Here is a 17,753-nt window from a genome sequence, read left to right on the forward strand (position 1 = left end):
TATCGTAAACATTCCCTGTTCAAATTACCATATGGTTTCTCTCTCCTTTTTGGACCCAAGCTAATACAGCAGTCCTGAGGCCAAAGAGTTCAAGAACCACTGCCTTAGAACACTAGTTCTGTGGGATATGAATAGCTGTTAATTGGTGGTCAAAGTTTAAGACACTCTGAGTTAAGCAAATTGAAATAGGATTCTCTACTGCAGGACATCTCAGAGGTAAAAAACATATTGTAAATCTGCAAGAAGGGATTGTGATATGTAGCATTTCCCAATTTTATTTGACCTGGTGGTGGTGGTGGTGTGTGTGTGTGTGTGTGTGTGTGTATGTGTGTGTGTGTGTTTTAATGGGGCATTTTGTGGGACTGGTATTCTAAGGATCACACTATAGGAAATGCTGAGTTAGTAGTTGTATCTAATTTGGAAACCACTTATTTGGCTGTTTCTTGGAAGTTGCTCACCTTTTTTAAAATCTACTTTTTTGTCCTTTTATACACTACCTTATTGTTTATTCTCTAATTTATGGCTCCCCAGTCTAAGTTTTTTAATCTTTGTTTCTACAGTGGCAAATGAAAGATTTTCTTTTTCTTTTTCTTTTTTCCCCTACTCTGGGGCACATTTCCAGATGTTCACCACAGGAGTCAGTCTACAGCAGCTTCCAGTGAAATGGAGTGTAATATTTTTGTAGGTTGAGTCCTAGGCAAAGACAAACATTATAACATACTTTTTAAGTGGACTGGGGAGAGCAGTAATGGTCTAACCATTGAAAATGGCTTGCTCCATTAAGTTTCATATACAGATTAGTGCGTTGTTTTTTCCTTTGGAGTAATATGGGCAATTTTAAATTTCTTCCTCCAGAAATATCAACTCAGAACAATGCTTTTTTTCAGCTCTGTTGGAAACTAGGAAAGACTGTATAAAAAACTGCCAACTTCACATAGTAATTAAAGTCAGCTCACTAAATGTCACTACTGGATAACTTCTGAATTGTTATGCCTTCAAAAATATGTGACATAGGAAAATATAGCTACAGATGACACAGAATTGACTTACAGTAGTACATTCAGGGCCATGGAGAAATGTCAAAATTTTCATTTGCTCTTTAGATTAGGTGAAAAATAGACACCACCCACCTTTCACCTCTAATCTTGACCTTATCTTTTTAATTAAATTCATTGTTGTGCCTTCCATACGCATAGGTCCTATGCTAGGTGTTATGGATACTACAAATGTACAGAACAGAATGGCCTTCCAGAGCCTTAGTGGGAGAGAAAGGGGCAGAAAGCAGATACAGACATAGCCACATATGTATTGTCCTCGTATTTGCATTTTAAAGTGGTAAAGGCGTCAGGAGATGTGAGAAGAGGGCAGGGGAAAGGAGAAATGAAAGGCAAGAAGGGGGAATTGAGCAAATCCTACTTCCATTTAGAAACCGGGGAGTAGAAATAAGCTGCCAAAAACCTGGAGCCTGGTTAACCACTTCCTACCCAAGTTCTCCTACCCTCTTTTCATCCCCAACCTAGGTACTGTCTTTCCTCTGGTATTAGAGCTCCTGAGATGAAAGGTACACCACAATGTGGTCGTGCTTTTAACGCCCTTTCGCTTGCTGGGTATAAATGATGTGCCCAAGCTGCTATGATGGCCCTGCTGGAGGAGGCTGTCACACCATCACTTAGATCATTTTGTTTACAAACCAAGGAGGGATCCCAGAGGGTGCTTAACAATCCCATTGTTGTAGGGTTTATTTTTATTTTTATTCTAGAGCCCATTTGGTAGGCATAGAAATCCATTCCTTGTGGTAGGAGATCACACCAGGGGTTCATATAAAACTTACTAGGAGTGCTTTTACAGACACAAATATCCAGGTTCCCATTCCAAGCCTCTTGAAATCAAGATCCCCAAGGGTGTCTCTGTGATATGTGAGTTGGAGGAGATTCTTTTTTTTTTTAGACAAGGTCTCTTGTTCTCTTGCTCAGGCTGGAATGCTGGAGTGCAGTGGTGCAATCACAGCTCACTGCAGCCTCCACTTCCTGGGATCAAGTGATCCTCCCACCTCAGCCCGCGCCCACTTTCAAGTAACTGGGCACTAATTAAAAAACTTTTTTTTTTTTTTTGTAGAGACGAGGTCTCACTATGTTGCCCCGGCTGGTTGCAAACTCCTGGGCTCAAGTGATCCTCCTGCCTCAGCCTCCCAAAGTGCTGGGATTACAGGCGTGAGCCACCATATTCAGCTAGAGATTCTTATATGCACCTATGATTAGGAACTGCTGCCACACAGGATCCCAGGTGCTCTATCTTACACTAGGACTTAGAAAGATGCACAGTTTCTGTAAGAGAGCACCCAACAGGTATCAGCAATTTGGGACCATCGTGTATCCTTTCCGCCCCCAAATTTTATAAAGAAATACAGCCAAGTTCAAAGACTATGATAGTGAATACCCTTATATTCATAGCATCTTGATTCTATCATTAATATTTTACTGTCAGTTGAGATCACACCACTGCACTCCAGCCTGGGCAACAGAGCAAGACTCTGTCTCAAAAAAAGATTTTTTTATACTATACTTGCTTTATGATATATCTATCCATCTATTCATCCTCCTATCCATCCATGAATCCATCTTATTTTTGATCCATTTGAAAGTAAATTTCAGACATCAGTATATTTCCTTCTAAATACTTGAGCATACAGATTTTTGTATTATTATTATTATACTTTAAGTTCTAGGGTATATGTGTACAACATGCAGGTTTGTTACATAGGTATACATGTGTCATGTAGGTTTGCTGCACCCATTAACTCGTCATTTACGTTAGGTATTTCTCCTAATTCTATGCCTCCCCCCTGTGATATTCTCTACCCTGTGTCCAAGTATTCTCATTGTTCAATTCCCACCTATGAGTGAGAACATGTGGTGTTTGGTTTTCTGTCCTTGTGATAGTTTGATCAGAATGATGGTTTCCAGCTTCATCCATGTCCCTGCAAAGGACAGTAACTCATCCTTTTTTATGGCTGCATAGTATTCCATGGTGTATATGTGCCACATTTTCTTAATCCATCTATCATTGATGGACATTTGGGTTGGTTCTAAGTCTTTGCTATTGTGAATAGTGCTGCATTAAACATATGTGTGCATGTGTCTTTATAGCAGCATGTTTTATAATCCTTTGGATATATACCCAGTAATGGGATGGCTGGGTCAAATGGTATTTCTAGTTCTAGTTCCTTGAGGAATCGCCACACTGTCTTCCACAATGGTTGAACGAGTTTACACTCCCACCAACAGTGTAAAAGCGTTCCTATTTCTCCACATCCTCTCCAGCACCTGTTGTTTCCTGACTTTTTAATGATCGCCATTCTAACTGGTGTGAGATGGTATCTCATTGTGGTTTTGATTTGCATTTCTCTGATGACCAGTGATGATGAGCATTTTTTCATGTGTCTGTTGGCTGCATAAATGTCTTCTTTTGAGACATGTCCGTTCATATCTTTTGCCCACTTTTTGATGGGGTTGTTTGTTTTTCTTCTTGTAAATTTGTTTGAGTTCTTTGTAGATTCTGGATATTAGCCCTTTGTCAGATGGGTGGATTGCAAAAATTTTCTCCCATTTAGTAGGTTGCCTGTTCACTCTGATGGTAGTTTCTTTTGCTGTGCAGAAGCTCTTTAGTTTAATTAGATCCCATTTGTCTATTTTGACTTTTGTTGCCATTGCTTTTGGTGTTTTAGTCAGGAAGTCCTTGCCCATGCCTATGTCCTGAATGGTATTGCCTAGGTTTTCTTCTAGGGTTTTTATGGTTTTGGGTCTAACATTTAAGTCTTTAATTCATCTTGAATTAATTTTTGTATAAGATGTAAGGAAGGGATCCAGTTTCAGCTTTCTACATATGGCTAGCCAGTTTTCCCAGCACCATTTATTAAATAGGGAATCATTTCCCCATTTCTTGTTTTTGTCAGGTTTGTCAAAGATCAGATGATTGTAGATGTGTGGTGTTATTTCTGAGGCCTGTGGTCTGTTGCATTGGTCTATCTCTCTGTTTTGGTACCAGTACCATGCTGTTTTGGTTACTGTAGCCTTGCAATATAGTTTGAAATCAGGTAGTGTGATGCCTCCAGCTTTGTTCTTTGCTTAGTATTGTCTTGGCAATGCAGGTTTTTTTTTGGTTCCATATGAACTTTAAAGTAGTTTTTTCCAATTCTGTGAAGAAAGTCATTGGTAGCTTCTTGGGGATGGCATTGAATCTATAAATTACCTGGGGCAGTATGGCCATTTTCACAATATTGATTCTTCCTATTCATGAGCGTGGAATGTTCTTCCATTTGTTTGTGTCCTCTTTTATTTTGTTGAGCAGTGGTTTGTTGTTCTCCTTGAAGAAGTCCTTCACATCCCTTGTAAGTTGGATTGTAGGTATTTTATTCTCGTTGAAGCAATTGTGAATGGGAGTTCAATCATGATTTGACTCTCTGTTTGTCCGTTATTGGTGTATAGGAATGCTTGCGATTTTTGCACATTGATTTTGTATCCTGAGGCTTTGCTGAAGTTGCTTATCAGCTTAAGGAGATTTTGGGCTGAGATGATGGGGTTTTCTAAATATGCAATCATGTCATCCGCAAACAGAGACAATTTGACTGCCTCTTTTCCTAATTGAATACTCTTTATTTCTTTCTCTTGCCTGATTGCCCTGGCCAGAGCTTCCAATACTATGTTGAATAGCAGTGGTGAGAGAGGGCAACCTTGTCTTGTGCCAGTTTTCAAAGGGAATGCTTCCAGTTTTTGCCCATTCAGTATGATTTTGGCTGTGGGTTTGTCATAGATAGCTCTTATTATTTTGAGATACGTTCCATCAATACCTAGTTTATTGAGAGTTTTTAGCATGAAGTGCTGTTGAATTTTGTCAAAGGCCTTTTCTGCATCTATTGAGATAATCATGTGGTTTTTGTCTTTGCTTCTGTTTATGTGATGTATTAGGTTTATTGATGTGCATATGTTGAACCAGCCTTGCATCCCAGGGATGAAGCCCACTTGATCATGGTGGATAAGCTTTTTGATGTGCTGCTGGATTTGGTTTGCCAGTATTTTATTGAGGATTTTCACATCGATGTTCATCAGGGAAATTGGTCTAAAATTCTCTTTTTTTGTTGTGTCTCTGCCAGGCTTTAGTGTCAGGATGACAGCACACAGATTATTAACTGGAGTTTAATACTTCTTACAAATTTCATTTGGGGTAAAATTTGTATTAAACAAAATGCACAAATCTTAAGTATGCACTGTGTGACCCAATGTACAGATCTTTGTAATATAAACTGCTAACAAGATAGAACATTACCGTGACCCCAGAGAGTTCCTTCATGCCACTACCCAATCAATCCCCTCTCCTACTTCCCACAAGAAATCACTGTTTTAATTTTTTTCAATCATAGATTAGTTTTGCCTATTCTAGTTTTTGAGATTTAGTCTTGTTGCATGTATACATATTCGTAGCTCATTCTTTTTTGTTGTTGGGTTGTATTCCATTTTATGAATATACCAGTTTGTCTTCCATTTTAATTATTATAACATCATGTATTCTTGAGTAAATAATCATTAGCATCAGACTGTATTTGTGAGAGATATTGCTACCCTATACTGGGATCTACCTTGCAGAAAACAAATACACAACACACAGTTACTTTCTCTAGGATTTTAAGTCTTAAGATATTAATGGGGCCAGGTGTGGTGGCTCACGCCTGTAATCCCAGCACTTTGATAGGGTGAGGCGGGCAGATCACTTGAGTTCAGGAGCTCCAGACCAGCCTGGCCAACATGGTGAAACCCCATCTCTACTAAAATACACAAATTAGCTGGGCGTGGTGGCACGTGCCTATAATCCCAGCTACTCAAGAGGCCGAGGCAGAAGAATTGCTTGAACCCAGGAAGCGGAGGTTGCAGTGAGCTGAGATTGTACCACTGCGCTCCAGCCTGGGTGGCAGAGTGAGACTCCATCTCAATAAATAAATAAATAAATAAATAAATAAATAAATAGGAGTGATTTGTGGAATACGAACTCTAGAGACAACTGAAAGAACAGATGAGATAGAATACTTTTTTAAATTTTTTATTATTACACTTTAAGTTCTAGGGTACATGTGCAGAACGTGCAGGTTTGTTACATATGTATACATGTTCCATGTTGGTGTGCTGCACCCGTTAATTTGTCATTTACATTAGGTATATCTCCTAATGCTATCCCTCCCCCCTCCCCTCACCCCACAACAGGCCCCGGTGTGTGATGTTCCCCACCCTGTGTCCAAGTGTTCTTGTTGTTTAATTCCCACCTATGAGTGAGAACATGTGGTGTTTGGTTTTCTGTCCTTGCGATAGTTTGCTCAGAATGATGGTTTTGAGCTTCATCCATGTCCCTACAAAGGACATGAACTCATCCTTTTTTATGGCTGCATAGTATTCCATTGTGTATGTGCCACAATTTCTTAATCCAGTCTGAGATAGAATACTTTCAGTAGTGCTTTGAGCTTGTTTTTCAAGTAAACTTCTTCCCGTGCCATGCGTCCTATTGTAATGATTGCTAATGATTCTAACATTGCTGTAACCATATTTTACCATAATTAACATTGTAGATATTTGCCTGCCCAATTAGCTGGAGGCTCCTTGATGGCAGAGACTGCCTCCTTGGTATCCCCAGCACACAGCACAGAACCTGGCACATAGTAAGTATTTAGTAAATGTTTCATGAAGTATTGAATGAATGATTAAAAAGCATTCATTGAATGACTTCTTTACTCAAACTTCTGCTTCAGTCCTTCTCTACATAATTTAGGCAATATTTTCTTACACCCGCTTATTTCTGGCTGTGGAATATCAAATGTCTTTCCAGTCATGTGTGCTTTGGTTTCTCACTAGACTAAAAACTAAAGGCAGGGTCAGGGATGTATCTTCTGTATCCCTCAACAGAGAAGTGGTGTGAAGTCAATATCACCTAAATGCTGGTTCTAAAAAAGTTTATATTTAGAATGACAGAACTCCCAGAAGGTGCCAAGACCGTAGAGTCCCAGCCCCTGGTTCTTCAAAAAGACCAGGAACATCGAGAGGACAAAAAATGTCCTATGTATTTGGGTCTTCAGGACCCAGTACATTGCCTGGCAGTAGTTGGCATTCAATAAATATTTAGCAGAAGAAACGAAAGAAGGAGGAAAGGAAGGAAGGAGGGGAGAAGAAGCTGGGAACTGAAGCTTAGAGTCATAAAATGATTTCCCCAAAACTTACATCAGAACCCAGACCTCTTCTTCCTAGTCCAGCTCTGCTTCTCTGGATTGTTTGAATTTTTAGCATTACTAGTGTCAAAAATGGCATCTCTTTCCTTTTACTGATGGCAATTTAATCATGAAAGCAGTTGCTTTGCTTCATTGCAGCTGTTGCCTCCACGTACCTGAAATGCCAGTGCTCCAGCTGTCTTGATTGAGAGGCCTAGTTTGCAAGAAAACAAGACAAAATACTTTGCTGCCTTAATTCCAGTGGGAATTTAATTTAATTAGCATCTGATTTACACAATGCACTTCTGACAGCTGTGTTTGTGGAGTCTCTGTGGAAGCAAGAAATTACCATCCATTGAAATCATCATCAAAGCTTATTTATCATCCTGCCATGTCTTTCCAGCCTTCAGCCTTGGGAACTTCTGTGTGTTTATTGCACATTCATGAAGGTTACAGTAAATAATACTCAAGTAAGTGCATCAGGATTTGTGGAGGGTTTGGTGCAGGCTTGTTCCAGAGCCTTAATAGGATGAATCTGAAAATGAGGCTTTGGAGATTTGATCAAAGGACAGGTGTCTTTTAATGTTGAGTTTTTAAGAAACATTAAGGATCTCAAATGAGAGAACACTTACCACCTGGACTAAAAGGACATTCAACAGTGGCATTTGGGGCTTGTGCAGTTACTGTTTGAACAGAGTAACTATGAACTGTGAACTGGCTCAAGAAGGATGTGAGTGATTTGGGATGGACCTGCAATGGGGCCTCTCCTGAAGGAGAGGACTAGGAACCGGACTAGGGCAACCAAGGGATTGATGGTAAGGTCTTAACCATGTTTATGTTCCCCAGTACCTAGCACATAATAAATAGTTGTTGAATGACTGATTGAATGAATGAGATCAGAGATGATTGAACTGGCTGCAGTTTTTGTGCCTAGTCCAGTCATTCCCTATGCCCCTGTGTTCAATAAATTTATTATCTGAAGAATGATTAGCATGACTTTATAGATCATCATAATACCAGGAGGGGGCATATTAGATGAGATAGGTAGTAGCCAAGTACAGAAAGGGGAGAGCTCACATCTAAATAAGGGTGCAAGGGAAGGTTTCAAAGAAGAGGTCGCATTAGAGCTGGGTCTTGAGTGATACAAATGTTTTATTGGAGACAAGTGTTTTAATAAAAGATAAGGGGGAGGAATCTCAAAGACAGAAAATTATGTGAAAAGAGATGAAAAACCATGAAATAAGATATCTTTAAGGAGCAGGGAGCTTGGCTTATAGAGATAAGAAAGGAAAGTTAGGCCTGGACATTGACTGACTTTGAAGAATTTAAAATTTTATTCTGTGACACTGTAGGACGTTTGAAAATATTTGAGAAGAGGAGTAATCTGATTGGATTCATGGTTTGCAAGAAAAACCTCTGGTGTGAAGGTAAAGAATAGACCGGCAGAGAGAAGGAGACTTTTCCTGTCTTTGCTAGAGAAATTTTCAGTGTTTCCACCAGCAAAACAACAATCAAAACACAGGTCCATCAGTAAAGCCAGGAAACAGGATTAGTGACATAGAAATGAGTTTCAGAGACACCATAAAGGATGAATTGTCAGGATTTAGCAATGGACAGATTGATGGCCAAGAGTCAAAGTGGCCCCTAAAGTACTGAAGTTTCCAGCTTGGCTGACAGCAAGAATAGTGACGCCATTAAAAGAGGAGAAAGTTTAAAGGAGATGCTGGTAAAATAAAAACTATTTTCTACTCTAGCGCGTCATTCATACAACTGGCAAATGTCCACTTTCTTGGCACCATCCCAGCTTTATAGAATAAGAACATTAGAATTAAAAGGCACTTTATAGATTTTCTAGGTTAATGTTTCTCAAAGTAAGTTCCTCAGACTGCTACTTCTGGAAATCCTCCATGCACAAGTGATTTTATGACCAAATACATTGGGAAATATTGTATACTGTGTATTTTTGTTTTGTTTTGTTTTTTGAGACAGGGCTTCCCTTTGCCACCCAGGCTGGAGTGCAGTGGCAGGAACATGGCTCACGGAAGCCTGGAACTCCAGGGCTCAAGTGATTTTCCCACCTCGGCCTCCCAAGTAGCTGCGACTATCTGCCTTTTGGAGCTTAATGAGGCACATTAGTTTATTAATACCCTGAAAAACTCTGTGGCAATGATACTTTTTTGTTTTGTTTAACCAAATTCCTCCAAAAAATTAAGTTTCTCAGATCCTCCTTTTTAATATAAAACTTATTTGGCTGCTGCAGTGGCTCATGCCTGTAATCCCAGCACTTTGGGAGGCCAAGTCAGGTGGATCACTTGAGCCCAGGAGTTCAAGACCAGCCTGGGCAACATGGCAAAATCTTGTCTCAAAAAAAAAATTAGAGGGGCATGGTGGCATGCACCTGTAGTCCCAACTACTTGGGAAGCTGAGGTGGGAGGATGGCTTAAGCCTAGGAGCTTGAGGCTGCAGTGAGCCATTTTTGTGCCACTGCCCTCCAGCCTGGGCAACAAAGCAAGGCCCTGTCTCAAAAAAACAAAACAAAACAAAACAAAAAAATTATTAATATTCAGAAGAACATACTTTAGGTAAAGCTAATTTAGTCCAAACCGCCTCATTTCATAAATTAGAAAACCAAACCCATGGACAGTAAATTTTTCTAACGTCGTGTAACTTTTTAGTAGCAGAGTCAGGACTAGAATCTAATTTTCATGACTCATTATCCAGAGTTCTTCCCACCTCTCTAGGTTTCTAATTGCTATGAAGATGATGATCGGTGTCTCTTTCCTAAACTACTATCAGCTGAAGGGTTTAAGACTCCATTTGCCCCATCCTGCCCTCTTCCCTCACTTCCACCCCAGACAAGAAGGTCTCTCAAACCCCGAAAGTTGGTGAAGAGCTTATTATATGGTGGAGTATATTATTATATATGTTTCCCACACAATGACATGTTTCTCCATAGATAGGGACTAAATTGAACCATTATAACTGTATAAACATGGGGTGGAGGGAGTGAATATAACATATTTTGTTTTCCATAAAATCACACCTCCTATGGGAATTAATGCAGAGAAGGGCATAGAAATAAGCTTTGGCACATGTTCTCATTGTCCAGTTTTCTATTTCTGGATATTATTGATAGGGGTTGAAGAGACCAAAGGAGATAAGGTAACACTGATGTGCCATTGGTATAGAGCTTTGATTAATGCTTTCACATACAGGATCTCAATTAATTCTCACCTTTTGTAGGGATGCTGGCTTTTATTATCCTCATTTTGAGGACAAGTCTGAAACTTGGCCTGAGTATGGCCCCCCAGCTAATGACTAGAGACCCTGGAGTTAAAATCTAGGTTTCCTGGCTCTTGAATACTCACTTTTCCTTTAATCTCCAAGTTCCCTTCTCAGATTCCAGGCATTCACGTTCTGCGTCTGGTGGGAACTGCTGGGCCTGTCTTTTATCCACTCGCTGTCCCACAGCCAGCTGGATGGAAAGGTTTTAGTTCTCAGTTACGCAGTTCTATGTGATTGCCATTAATCTGTAGAAAGAGTGAACACAGGCCCAGGTACTTCTTCGTAAATATTAAGATGTTAAACGTCATTTGAAAGGTTTTTGCCCAAGAATGTGAGAGTGTAAGCATGTTTAAATCTGGACTGTGTGAACTAAGATGAAGCAGAGAAGACAGCTGTCCTGCACACCGCATGATGGTAATATTGGCCAACTGGCCCACGTAATAGTTAACTAAATATGGTAGTCGTAACTTACTAAATGCATGTTGGGTAACGGCTTTATCAGTCAGAGTTCTCTAGAGAAACAGAATTAAAGAGATTTATTTCAAGGGATTGGCTTACATCCTTATGGGGGCTGGCAAGTCTGAAATCTGTAGGGCAGGCCAGCGGGCTGGAAACTCATGTAAGACTTGAAGCTGTAGGGGTTCTTTTTGGTTTTTTTTTGTTTTTGTTGAGACAGGGTTTCGTTCTGTCACCCTGGCTGAAATGCAGTGGCACCATCATGGCTCACTGCAGCCTGAATCTCTTGGGCTCCAGTAATCCTCCCGCCTCAGCCTCCCGAGTAGCTGGGACTAACAGATTCATGCCACCATGCCAGGCTAATTTCTGATGGTAGAGATGGGGTCTCTCCGTGTTGTGCAGGCTAGTCTCGAACTCCTGGGCTCAACCAATCCTCCTGCCTTGACTTCCCAAAGTACTGAGATTACAGGCGTGAACTATCATGCCCGGCTGATGCTATAGTCTTGATGCAGAATTTCTTTCTCTTCAGGGTTTTGCTCTTAAAGGCCTTCAACTACCTGGATGGGACCCCACCCATATTATCTAGCATCGTCTCCTTTACTTAAAGTCAACTGATTGTAGATGTTAACTATGAAATACCTCTATAGCAACACCTAGCTTAATATTTCATTAAGTAACTGGGTACTAGAGCCTAGCCAAGTTGACATATGAAACTAGCCATCACATCAGCCAATGAGGAAAAGTTGATATTTTGATCAGTTCCTTAAAATTGGCATTAATAATTTTATATACAAAGTTTCAAGAACTACCTTCTTACAATTTGAAGAGAAAGAAGTAGGTTTTCCCACCATCACCACATTCTTGGGAGCTGTCTTGCTCTTGGGGTCATCTTACTCTTGGGGTCATCTTGCTCTGTCACTGAAACAAATTTTTTCCCCAAGACACCAAAGACCATCATAAAATGCTTACCTTAGGACACATTTTCTACAGAAATTCACTCAATTCTGAAGAGAATTTTGTTTCTGCCACTTTGTCCTGATTTATACAGCCAGTCAAGCCTGAGGGCAGGCTTGAAGATGACAGATTAAGTAAATGTTCCAGGAAAATAATATCCACTTCCTTTTGAGTAATTTGTTGGGGGCCCTTCATTTTCTTTTTCCCAGTAAAAATACTTCCCACCCAAATTAAACTCAGATTGATAGAACCATGCCACTCCCCTCTGGTTCCCAACTTAAATGAAAACTTACAGAGAAGATTTTCCCTAAAGAGCTTTCAACACTTTTGCCTAAAAAGCTGACCACTGTGTTTCCTGGCTCTTGGCAAACCTATATAAGGTACCTGAGAATGAAAATGATTCAAGGTGTACTTGGCTTCATTTTGCTGTAGGTAGAGGAAATAATTATATCTTGCATTTGGAAGTGGTGTAATTTGGCAGAGGATAGAAACATTTACAGATAATTGAAGGACCACCTCACCAACAAAGATGAAAAAGACCCAAACAATTCTTGGCAGGACTGTCCAGTCAGGGAAAGACATTTGAATTTTGTATGTATGAAGATAAAGGGGGGTAAGATTTTCTGTGTGCATTTGCTAAAGAGCTTCTTTGATCACTTGAGAGTCCCTGAATTTCCACTCTGAAGGTAAAGGTTTATATGAATCCATCATTAGAAAGAGAAATAATAAAATTAACTTTCATTTACCTGCATTACGCACAATGAAGTATGGTCATAATAAATAACTAAAAACATCAAGAACCAGATAATTATTCAAATTTGGTTTATTAATTCAAAGACTTTCTGCTACATAATTTGTTTAATCGGGGATATTTTTGGCCTGGCAGGAGTCTATGGCTTACATGTTGCTGGAAGGGGAAGTGAGTTACTCCTTTCCCAATATATCATTGAATCTTGGAAGCTGCCAGATAGAGCAGGGCAATATGTTTTCTCCACATTTTGTTTAGCATCCATAAATTTACAAAGGGCAGAAATGCCTCCTGGGAGGAAAAGGACTAGGACTGCAACATCTTCTCTCAGGTTCAAGGAGAGAAAAATGAGTTAAGATGGGCTGGGATGACACTGACCAAGACCAGACGGCATGGAAAGATAATAAAGGCTCAAGAGGAAACCTACTATAAAAGAGGGAGAGTCTGGATCCCTGACAAGTACTATACCAGTGTCCGGATTGTAGGTGAAGAGCATTGGTTCTGATTATAGAGTATGGCCAATGGTGGAACCCCTTCTGGTATGGTTGTCTGCACCCAAATCTCATGTTCAGTTGTAATCCCCAATGTTGGAGATGTGGCCTGGTGGGAGGTGATTGGATCATGCAGGAGGTTTCTGGTGGTTTAGCACCATCCCCTTAGTGCGATTTTTATGACAGAGTTCTTATGGGATCTGGTTGTTTAAAAGTGTGTAGCACCTTCCCCCTCTCTCTTCCTTCTGCTCCTGCCATGTGAAGTGCCAGCTTCCCTTTTGCCTTCCACCATGATTGACGCCAAGCAGATGCTGCCATGCTTTCTGTACAGCCTATGGAACCATGAGCCAATTAAACCTCTTTTCTTTATAAATTACCCAGTCTCAGGTATTTCTTAATAGCAGTGCGAGAATGAACTAATATACCTTCCTACTGAGTCAACTTGACATTATGATTGTGCTTTGAGGAAAATGGTTATGGATATCTGAGTAAAATATTTTATCGCTAAAAAGCTGTACTTTCTGAGAACCTAAACTTTTTCACTTTGGGATGCTCATGACTAATATTTCATAGAAGTGTTTTTCCTGGTACAATGAAAATCCCTTTGGGTGACTCAGCAGGTGGCAAATATGGGAATTGGCAGTGATGGCAAATAAAACAGCCAGATTCAACTTGCAGGCAATGGTTGCCTAGTTAGGCCCCCACACAGCGCAGTAAGGCAGGAAGCTTATCTGATACAGCTCAGTGAGTTCCATCTAGCCTTGAGGGAGTAAGGTAAAATTCCTGTACTCCTTCTGGGTGCATTATAGTTCTTGGATGAGTTTATCCTCAGAAGTCCTTAGGAATATTTAGGAATAAAAAATGAAGTAGTTATCCATTCCACTATAAGAAATTACCATAACATTTAGTAGCTTAAAACAATAAACATTTATCTCATATTCTCAATGAGTCAGGAATCCAGGAGTGGCTTAGCTGGGAGGTTCTGGCTCGGCATCTCTCACGAGGTTGCACGCAAGCTGTTGCCTGGAGCTGCAATCCTCTGCAGGCTGGAGGAAGGCGGTCTTCCAAGCACACTCACGTGGTTGTAGGCAGGCCTCAAGTTCCTCAAAGGTTGTTCGCTGGAGATGAAAGTTTCTTAGCACAATGAGCTCTCCAAGTCTTAATCAGTTCAGGCTGCCATAACAGAATACTGTAGACTAGGTAGTTTGTAAACAACAGAAATTTATTTGTCACGGCTCTGGAGACTGGAAATCTGAGATGAGGACATCAGCATCGTCAGGTTCTGGTGAGGGCACACTTCTGGGATGCAGACTGCTGACTTCTCATCATATCCTCACATGCTGAAAGAGAGCCAGTTAGCTCTCTGGCCATTTTTTTTTTTTTTTTTTTTTTTTTGAGACAGAGTCTTGCTCTGTCGCCCAGGCTGGAGTGCAGTGGTGTGATCTTGGCTTACTGCAAGCTCAGCCTCCTGGGTTCACGCCATTCTCCTGCCTCAGCCTCCCGAGTAGCTGGGACTACAGGCACCCGCCACCATGCCCGGCTAATTTTTTGTATTTTTAGTAGAGACGGGGTTTCACCGTATTAGCCAGGATGGTCTCAATCTCCTGACCTCATGATCTGCCCACCTCACCCTCCCAAAGTGCTGAGATTACAGGCATGAGCCACCGCACCAGGCCATTCTGAGAGGGTACTAATCTCATTCATAAGGGCTGCACCCTCATGACCTAATTACCTCCCAAAAGCCCCACCTCCAAAATCATCACACTGGGATTAGGGTTTCAACATATGAATTTGTGGGGGAACATATTCAGTCTGCTGCACTGGCTGAGTGTCCTCATAACATGGCAGATGGCTTCCTTTAGAATGAATGATCCAAGAGAAAAGTAGTGAGAAAGATCAAGACAGAAGCCAAAGTATCTTTTATAACAATCTCTGGAGTGGCATATCATTAATTCTGCCATATTCTCTTGGTTACATAAATCACCCTGGTGCAGTGTGAGAAGGAACTACACAAGGTATGAATAGCAGGAGGTAGAGATCGTTGAGGACCATCTGAGAGGCTGACCATACAAAGACTGAATGTCCTAATCATTTAGCTGTTGGGAATTCAAGGCTAACAGGAAAGTAGAGATTTCTGTCTTCTTTGTTAATAGTACCTAAAACAAACAAACAAACAAACAAAAAAACTGGCACATAGTAGATGTCCAATTAATATTAAATAAATGAATTAATTTTAATATTAAAGAAACTGTGGACTTATCCTGCAGGAATAGGCTGATAAGATCTGGGTATTTGGTTCCATTTGTCTTCTTTATTATATTTTGCTCAAGATTCAATTGATTTGCATATGGTCACTGACCATAAGAGAATCTTTTCTTTTAGTGAAAAAGAAAATTAAATTGAGAGTATAACATTTGCTAGATAAAAATCCACTTCTTCAATTCAAATATCACACTTTGTTTTGCCTAGTTCTTTTTTTTTTTTTTTTTTTTGAGTTTAGGAGCAGAGGTTTAATGGGCAAAAGAAAGAGAAAGGAGAGCAGCCCTCTTTCTCTTGTGAGAGAGAGGGGTGTCTGAAAGGGAAAAGCCCACCTAGTTCCTTAGAATCATCAATAAGTGGATATTCAAGAAGTGAATAATTTTTTAGAAAATGGAAAAGTCAAAAACAGTCCATTCCTAGGGCTATTCTGAAGCAAAATAGTAAGTAAATCAGGTATAGATTGTTAGTATGATCAGACACCTAAGACTGAAGTAACCAATGCTTAACTGATAGACCTGGTCACTTCTGCAATATGATAAAACCTTCAGATTTACTTCACCTTGAAACTGGACTAACAGAACATGTCAGATGAAGACCTAAGACTGACTCTTCAGTGGGGACAAGCCGTTCAGAATCCATGAAACCGGGATTCTCATTCAATATTATAATAGTCAGGGTTCTCCAGTGAAACAGAACCAATAGCATAGATTTATAGAGACATAGGTAGATAGACAGATAATTGGATAGATAGATACAATGAGATTTATTATGAGGAACTGAATTTATTATGATTATGGTGGTTGAGAAGTCCCACAATCTGCCATTCACCAACTGGAGACCCAGGAAAGCCAGTGATGTAAATCAGTTTGAGTTCAAAGACCTAAGAATGAGAGAAGCCAAGGTAGTAAATCCCAGTCCATGGGCAGGAGAAGATGAAATGAGATGAGATATCCAAGCTCAAGCAATGAGGCAGAAAAAAGGAGCAAATTCTTCCTTCCTTGGACTTTTGTTTCATTCAAGCCCTCAGTGGATTGGATGGTGCTCATCCACATTGGGGAGGCAATCCATTTACTGAGTCCAACAATTCAAATGCTAATGTCATCCAGAAATATCCTCACAGATACACCCAGAAGTAATGTTTAATTTGGGCATCCTGTGGCCCAGTCAAGTTGACACAGAATTAACCATCATAAATATTAATAATTATAATTGATACTATGACTTAAGCACCTTATTAGAGCCACAGCTTTACGTGCTTTTCCTCAATTTTAACATGAAACAGTCATGGGATACCTACCTAGCTCACTGCAATTTCCTTTTCCTGAGAACCATCCTAACCCAGAAATAGGTCCCATAACCATGTTGCTACTACAAGGCTCCATCTCCCTGGCCACAATTAATTGAATTAGAGAGTGATACTTGACAAAAAGGAGCGAAACAGATTCTATCCCCACTATGCTTTGAAATGGGGACGAAAGACTAGTATATCTGTCACTTGAACAGAAGAATTATGAAGAGCTATAGAGTGGGCATCTTCCTCATGGGCAAGAAAGATGAGAGATGGACAGACAGTACCTGTTGGGTGCTTGCTTGTCACACTGTTCAGATCCTATTGAGACTCATCTCCCTTTGGTGTCCATTTGATAACTCAGTGTACTTTCCACAAAATTCTTGTTTGTTGCATAAAGCTGGTTCAAATTATATTTGCTTCCTGTCTCAAACCTGTTTTATAGATGAGAACATTGAGAAGTTGAGTAATTTGCACAGGGCTACTGGGTTACAAAGAGGCAGGACAGCTGAGATTAAATCAATATCATATTGATCCTTGAGCCTACCATTTATCTCCTATGCCATTAGAAGAAAGTGTTTCCTTTTCTCAGCTATCTTAGGAGGCTCAGACACCCATAAAATTAATTATAGCCATGTGATTTTCTTTGGTGAACGAAACATACACAGAGGTGACATGATTCATTGTTAGTGGAGATATTGATTGCCACTGCTTAACTCTCCATGCTGTTCCTTTTCCAGCAACCCCGAGAGCACATCACAGTATGGAGGAAACATAAGATCAAAGAAGCATGCAACACTAAGCTATTCCACGGAGAACACCTGTCTGGGAAGCCACCTAAACTGACAGTGGACTTCTCAAGAGAAAGAAATAAACTTTCTTGTTTTAGGACACTGAGATTTTGGAGGTGTCTGTGCAGCATAATCTATCCTATCCTACTATATTCAACTCACAACTCCTTATGCTCCAGGCCTACTTCTGTCTTTGATTTCATATTAAATTAATTCCAACTTCCTCTTCTCTTAGAGC

Source organism: Pan troglodytes, chromosome 1, assembly GCF_028858775.2.
Source record: "Pan troglodytes isolate AG18354 chromosome 1, NHGRI_mPanTro3-v2.0_pri, whole genome shotgun sequence".
In the NCBI taxonomy this organism is placed as follows: domain Eukaryota; kingdom Metazoa; phylum Chordata; class Mammalia; order Primates; family Hominidae; genus Pan; species Pan troglodytes.